This window comes from Colobus angolensis, unplaced genomic scaffold, assembly GCF_000951035.1.
Source record: "Colobus angolensis palliatus isolate OR3802 unplaced genomic scaffold, Cang.pa_1.0 Scaffold311, whole genome shotgun sequence".
NCBI lineage: Eukaryota > Metazoa > Chordata > Mammalia > Primates > Cercopithecidae > Colobus > Colobus angolensis.
Window position 1 is genome coordinate 1,160,392 of NW_012116389.1, and position 8,016 is coordinate 1,168,407.

At 37.7% G+C, this 8,016-nt stretch overlaps 1 protein-coding gene and 1 pseudogene across 2 annotated transcripts in view; one reads left to right on the forward strand and one right to left on the reverse strand.

Annotated features, from left to right (window-relative positions):
• ULK4 (unc-51 like kinase 4) overlaps positions 1 to 8,016 on the reverse strand; it is a 728,320-nt gene that overhangs the window by 229,797 nt on the left and 490,507 nt on the right. The window lies entirely within an intron of this gene.
• On the forward strand, positions 4,441 to 5,241 carry LOC105518091 (annotated as a pseudogene). The gene has a single exon (XR_001002772.1). The product of XR_001002772.1 is annotated as a 40S ribosomal protein S6 pseudogene (transcript).

Genomic DNA, 8,016 nt, shown 5'->3' on the forward strand with positions numbered 1-8,016 from the left:
ATGGGTGCAGCACACCAACATGGCACATGTATACATATGTAACAAACCTGCACGTTGTACACATGTACCCTAGAACTTAAAGTATAATGAAAACATTTTTAAAAATTGATAAATTAGACTTCATTAAAAATTAAAGCTTTCACCAATCGAAAGATAGTATTAAAAAATAAATAAGGAAGATAAAGAACAGGAGAAAACATTCTTCTCTTTCTCCAGGTGTATATATATATGTGTATATATATATACGTGTGTGTGTATGTGTATGTCTGTGTCCAAAAACCTGTATCCAGAATATATAAACAATTCCCACAACTCGATAAAAGTACAAACAATACAATTTTTAAAATTGGGTAAAATATGTGAAGAGCCAGTTCGCAAAAGGTATAACAGTCAATAAGTACATGAAAAGTGTTCAATATCACTATCATCAGGGAAATGCAAATTAAAATCACAATGGGATATCACTACACATAGATATAAATAATTAAAATCTAAAAAACACAAAATGTTAGTAATGATGTGCAGCAACCAGGGCTCACATATATTACTGACGAAAAAACAGTTGGCATTTTTATTTTAAATAAATTTAAATATACATATTTTACCCATTTTTTACCATATTATCCAGAAATCCTATTCCAAGGTATTTATCCAAGTAAAATGAACACATATGTCCACATAAAGATTCATTAGAGCTTTATTCAAAACAGCCCCAAACTATGATGGGGCACCGTGGCTTACACCTGTACTCTCTGCACTTTGAGAGGCCGAAGTGGGCAGATCACTTGAGGCAGGAATTCGAGATCAGCCTGCCCAACATGGTGAAACCCCATCTCTACTAAAAGTACAAAAAATTAGCTGGGTGTGGTGGCACACGCCTATAATCCCAGCGACTCAGGAGGCTGAGGCAGGAGAATCGTTTGAACCCAGGAGGCAGAGGCTGTAGTGAGCTGAGATTGCGCCACTGCACTCCAGCCTGGGTGACAGAGTGCGACTCTGTCACAAACAAACAAAAAAAGCCCCAAACTAGAAATAGCCCAGGTGTCCATCAACAGGAGACTAAACAAATTAAGATATAATCATACAATGGAATATCACTCAGCAGCTAAAAAAATCAAACACTGAACTTTACGAGAACATAGATGAATCTCAAAAAAAATTGCTGAGAGACAGATTTCAAAAATTAAAGAATTCTATGAAATAAGTTATATGAACACATTTATTTAAGGTTCTAAAGAAAACTTGACTCTATTGACTGGGGTCAGAACAGAAGTTATTTCTAGGAGAGGGGAAGATGGAACTTCCTAGGGTGATAGAAATGTTCTATATATTGATGGGGTGTTGGTTATAGCACCGCATACATTTTTCAAAACTAAATATAAGATTTGTACCTTTTACTGCATATATACTTAAATTCAAAAATGCAGGGCTAAGAAAAAACAGGTTGGGACAAACTAGAGGAATGCTTCAGGAAGATAAATGAAGCAGTATGTGCTGTCTTCACTGAGTTAATAGAATTTACTGAGCACTTGCTCTGTTCCTGGCACTAAACTCTCACTGAAAGAAATGGGGAAGTGAGTTTCTGGGTAATTTCAAGTTAACTTTTAAGATATGCTGAGTTTGATATAACAAAGGGCATTCAAAGTGCCAGTGTTCAAAGGAGATTAAGCCCTAAAAACTAGGTAACAGTTAAAACTAAAAGACAACAACAACAAAAAGAAGCAAAAGATGATCAGAGAAAACAGAAAATTAGCCAAAGGACAGTCAAATTTAGAGAGAAACAGAGTCAATGACTGAGGGTTTAGTAAGTCTCAAACAGGGGCAAGGATTTACAGAGGAAATGAGGGCAAAGGTGCTAATATAATAGAGTAGGAATCATGACAATGTAAAGTCATGGATATCAAGGAATAACTAGAATTAAAAAGAAAATGGGTGTCAAGAATGTCTAGTTGGATGTCGGCAAAATAGAAGAACAGGAGGTCTTACGTGTCCCCATGGTCCACAGAAAGTTCTATCAGCAACTATCCAAAGATATGAACACTTTGGTGAAATCCTCCAAAATTGGCAATAAGCCTGAGTCACCTGGGTGGTTTATGGACCTTTTCCACATGAAAAGGTAAGATAAAGGGTCTTATTTTGACTATACCACTCTTCCTCCTCCAAGAGGTTAGCATAGTGCCACAAAGAGAGGATTCTCCAGGGACTGGGGTTTCTACAGAGGGAAAAGAGAACCAGAGGTGGACAACCGTCTTCTCTAGCATCCTGTAGCACTTTCCAGAAAGCCCACTCCTATCCTCATGGAGAACACAGGGGAAAATGGTACTACCAGACCAACTGGGATTAGGTAGAAACAAAGAAAGAAGGTGTAGTACAAAGCAACCAGGACATAGATATGGTGTTAGCTTTGTGTACCTGTCAGCAGCAGTGCCCAATCAGTGGTACCAGTTAATAGCCCATCCAACTTGAAAAGCTCAGCTAGTCACTCCAGAAGTGATCAAAAGTTCTACCCAGCTTAAATCCCTACACAGTCAGCCTCCAGGACCAGCCTCACACCCTGCCCCAAAGCCTCACATCCAGGGAGCGAGACAATCATCACAGCAAATTTCTACAAAGAGCAGAGGCTCTATCTGACATACCCAGGAGTTTAAACAGCACTCAATCAAGCTTCAAAGCTCACCTCAAGAGCCTGCCTAGACAGAGAGACAAATATCAACTGTGCATTTTTAACGAGCATAGCAGATGCTCCCAGCCATTCCAATCAGCATCCTGATCACAGCCCCCTCTCAGGCAACCCTGTTCAACTATGAACACAAATAGTAAAACTATCTGGCCAGAGAATATACTCCTGTGGCCCAGCTCAATGATGGACCAACTGTATTGCCAGAGATCAACCAGTGGTCTCACCGGATAGAAGAGCCCAGCCAGCTGCCTCATGAAAACTGAGAGCAAAGGCAGCAGCCCAGCCATCTAGAGAGCCCAAAACAAGCTCTTCCTTTCCTGCCCATGGCCATCAAAGCTGGCCCATCTACAATAAAAACTAAACGAAAGAGTGAAGGTCTACCCCTGCCAAAAAAGAAAAACACCTTCAAAGCCTAAAAAGATGGCTATCTCCTCAACTGCACAAACACCAATGCAAGAACACAAGAATTACAAAGAATCAGGAAATCATGTTATCTCCAAAAGAAACTAACAAAGCTCCAACAACAGACCCTAAAGAAACAGTCAAATTTTATAAACAGAAATACTAGAGACAATACTGAACTGAAAAATGCAAACAGGAAGCTTCAACATCAGGCTCCCTCACACTGAACAATCAGTGAACGCGAAGATAGAACATCTGAAATTATCCAATCAGAGCTGCAAATAAATAAATATATAAGAGTGACAAAAGCCTATAAGGATTGTGGAATACCATTAAGAGACCTAACCTATGCATAAGAGGAATTCAGAAAAAAGAAAAAAGAAAGAAAGAAAAAAAAACCAGAAAGCATTTTTAAAGGAACTAATGGCTGAAAACCTCTTTCAATTTAGGGATAGATGCCAACATTCAGGTAGAGGAAGCACAGAGGTCTTCAATCAAAGTAAACCAAAAGAAGAGTTCACCAGGACACATAATCAAATTATGAAAAATCAAAGATGAAGAAAATATGCTGAGAGCAACAAGAAACACATTACGTCCAAGGGAGTCCCAATACAATGTCAGTAGTAGATTTCTTTACAGAATTCCTGCAGGGCAGGAAAGAGTGGGATGATATATTCAAAGGGCTGAAGGAAAAAATGCTGCCAAACAAGAATACTTTACCCAACAAAATTGTTTTTCCAAAATGAAAAAGAAAAACTTTCCCAAACAAATGCTAAGGGAATTCATCACCACTAGGCCTGCCTTATATGACTGGCTAAAGGGAGTTCTTTAAGTAAGAACAAAAAACCACTAATAACATAAAACACACAAAATCACAAAACTCAATGGTATAAGTAATATAAAGCCATATTCAGGATACTTCAGAACTCTAATGGTGGAATGTAAAGCAGTTTTACTCCTAGTATGAGGGTTCCAAGGAAAAAAACTAATAATAATAACTATAGCTAAAATAAACTGTTAAAAAATGCATATTACAGAATGATGTAAATTCTGATATCAAAAACATAAAATGAAGGGGAATAAAATTGTAAAGCTGTATACAAAGTTAAGAAGTTAGCAGCTTGAAACAGACTGTTATAAGATGTTCTATGTAAGTCTCATGGTAATCGCAAAATAAAAATGTAGAGTAGCCACACAAAACAAAAATAGAAAAGATTCAAAGCCTATCACTATAGAAAACCATCAAACTGCAAAGGAAGACAAGAGAGGAAGAAAGAAACAAAACAACCATAAAATAATAAAACAACAGAAGTCTGCTTTTCTCCGTGGTGCCTCAGAGGCGGTTTAACTGCTTCAAGATGAAGCTGACCATCTCCTTCCCAGCCACTGGCTGCCAGAAACTCATTGAAGTGGAGGATGAATGCAAACTTCGTACTTTTTACGAGAAGCGTATGGCCACAGAAGTTGCTGCTGATGCTCTGGGTAAAGAATGGAAGGGTTATGTGGTCTGAATCAGTGATAGGAACGACAAACAAGGTTTTCCCATGAAGCAAGGTGTCTTGACCCATGGGTGTGTCTGCCTGCTACTGAGTAAGGGACATTTCTGTTACAGACCAAGGAGAACGAAAGAAAGAAAGAGAAAATCAGTTCATGGTTGCATGGTGGATGCCAATCTGAGTGTTCTCAACTTGGTTATTGTAAAAAAAAAAAAAGGAGAGAAGGATAGAGTGACTGATACTACAGTGCCTCACCGCCTGCACCCAAAAGAGCTAGCAGAATCCACAAACTTTTCTATCTCTCTAAAGAAGATGATGTCCACCAGTATGTTATAAGAAAGCCCTTAAACAAAGAAGGTAACAAACCTAGGACCAAAGCACCCAAGATTCAGTGTCTTGTTACTCCATATGTCCTGCAGCACAAACAGCGGCGTATTGCTCTGAAGAAGCAGTGTACTAAGAAAAACAAGGAAGAGGTTGCAGAATACACTAACTTTTGGCCAAGAGAATGAAGGAGGCTAAGGAGAAGCGCCAGGAACAAATTGCAAAGAGACGCAGACTTTCCTCTCTGTTAGCTTCTACTTCTAAGTCTGAATCCAGTCAGAAATAAGATTTTTTGAGTAACAAATAAATAAGATCAGACTTAAAAAAAAAAAAAAAAAACAGAAGTCCTTACCTATCGATAATCACCTTGAATGTAAACGGATTAAATTCTCCAGCAAAAAGACCACAAAACTAGACCTAACTATAAGCCGCCTACAAAATACTCACCTCACTTTTAAGGACACACACAAACTGAAAGTGAAGGAATGGAAAAAGATATTCCACGCAAAGGGAAATGAAAAGAGGGCAGGGATACTTCTATTTATATTAAACAAAACAGACTTTAAACCAAAACTACAGAAAGAAACAAAGAAAGATGTTATATAATGATAAAAGTGTCAATTCAACAAGAGTATATAACAACTGTAAATATATATGCACCCAACATCAGAGCACCTAAATTACATAAAGCAAATACTAAAGGATCTAAATGGAGAGATAGACTGCAATGCAAGAATAGTATGGGACTTACCCCACTTACAGCAATGGACAAATCATCCAGACAGAAATTAATAAGAAAACACTGGACTTGAACAACACTTTAAACTAATGAACTAACAGACATATGCAGAACGTTCCATCCAACAGCAACAAAACATACAATCTTCTCAAGCACACATGGAACATTCTTCAGGATAGATTACATGTGAGGACAAGTCTTGACATGTCTTCACGAGTATTCACAAATTTAAGAAGACTGAAATAATAACATGTACCTTTACCAACTAGAATGGTACTAAACTGAAAAACCAACAACAGGAGTAATTTTGGAAAATTGACAAATACATGAAAAACAACACGTTCCTGAACAACCAATGAGTTAACAAAGAAATTAAAAGTGAAATTTAAAAAAAATTGAGACAAATGAAAATGGAGACACAAAATTCTAAAACTTAATGAGATACAGCAAAAACAGTTCTGAGAAAAAGATTTATTGCAATAAGTGCCTATATCAAAAGAGAAAGGTCTCAAATAAACAACTTAATGTTATGCCTCTAAAAGAAAGAACACACTAAGCTCAATTTTAGCAGAAAAATAAAAAATATCAGAGCAGAAAACAGTGAAATAGAACTAGAAAAGCAATACTAAAATAAACTGAAACTTGTATTTTTGAAAAAATAAAATTGAGAAACGTTTAAGAAAAAAAAGAGATGATTTAAATAAATAAAATCAGAAATGAAAGAGAAGACATTTAACAGAATTACAAAAAACTGTAAGAGACTATTGTGAACAATTAAATGCCAAAAAAATTGAATAACCTAGAAGAAAGGATGTATTCCCAAACACATATAACCTATTAAGGCTAAATCATAAAGAAAAAGAAAACCTGGGCCAGGCAGTATGGCTCATGCCTGTAATCCCAGGACTTTGGGAGGCCACGGCAGGCAGATCACCTGAGGTCAGGAGTTCAAGACCAGCCTGGCCAATATAATGAAACCCCATTTCTAATAAAAATACAAAAATTAGCCAGGTGTGGTGGTGCATGCCTGTAATGCCAGCTACTCAGGAGGCTGAGGCAAGAGAATCACTTGAACCCAGGAGGCAGAGGTTGCAGTGAGCAGAGATCACATCACAGCACTTCAGCCTGGGTGACAGAGTGAGACTCTGTCAAAAAAAAAGAAAAAAAAAAAAAGAAGAAGAAATAGAAAATCTGAACAGATCAACAAGGAGATTGAATAAATAGTAAAAAGTCTTCTGTCAAAGAAAAGTCCAGGACCTAATGGTTTCACTGTTGAATTCTACCAGACTTTTAAAGAAAAACTAATAGTAATCCTTCACAAACTCTTCCAAAAAATCAAAGGGGAAATAATACTCGCAAATTCTTTTTATGAGCCCAGCATTACTCTCATACCAAAGTCAGACAAGGATATCACAAGAATAGAAAACTATAGGTCAAGGTCTTTGATAAATACAGATGTAAAAATACTCAATGAAATGCTAATAAACTGAATTCCACAATATATTAAGAGGTTCATTCACTATGATCACATGAGATTTATCTCTGGCATGCAAAGATGGCCCAACATATGCAAATCAATAACAAATCACATAAGAATCAAGGAAAAAATTATATAATCAATAGATGCAAAGAAATAATTTGACAAAATTTAACATATTTTTATGATGTAAAAACTCTCAACAAATCAATGTACCTCAACATAAAAAAGGACATAGATGATAAGCACAGCTAATATTATATTTAATGATGAAAAAATAAAACATTTTCCTCTAATATCCAGAAGAACACAAGGATGCCCACTCTTGCCACTTATATTGAACACAGTATTAGAAGACTTTACCAGAGTAATTAGGCAAGAGAAAAAAAGAAAAGGCATTCATAAAGGAAGAAATGGAATTGTTGCTGTTTGTCAACAATATGATCTTGTATATGGAAAACCCTAAAGATTCCACCATAGGGGGGGCGGAGCAAGATGGCCAAATAGGAACAGCTCCAGTCTCCAACTCCCAGCGCGAGCAACACAGAAGACCGGTGATTTCTGCATTTTCAACTGAGTTACTGGGTTCATCTCACCAGGGAGTGCCGGACAATCGGTGCTGGTTAGCCACTGCAGCCCAACCACCAAGAGCTGAAGCAGGGCGAGGCATCACCTCACCTGGGAAGGGCAAAGGGGAAGGGAATCCCTTTTCCTAGCCAGGAGAACTGAGACATACAACACCTGGAAAATGGGGTAACTCCCACCCCACTACTGCGCTTTAAGCAAATGGGCACACCAGGAGATTATATCCCACACCTGGCCAGGAGGGTCCCACACCCACGGAGCCTCCCTCATTGCTAGCACAGCAGTCTGCGATCTAACTGCAAGGCAGCAGCAA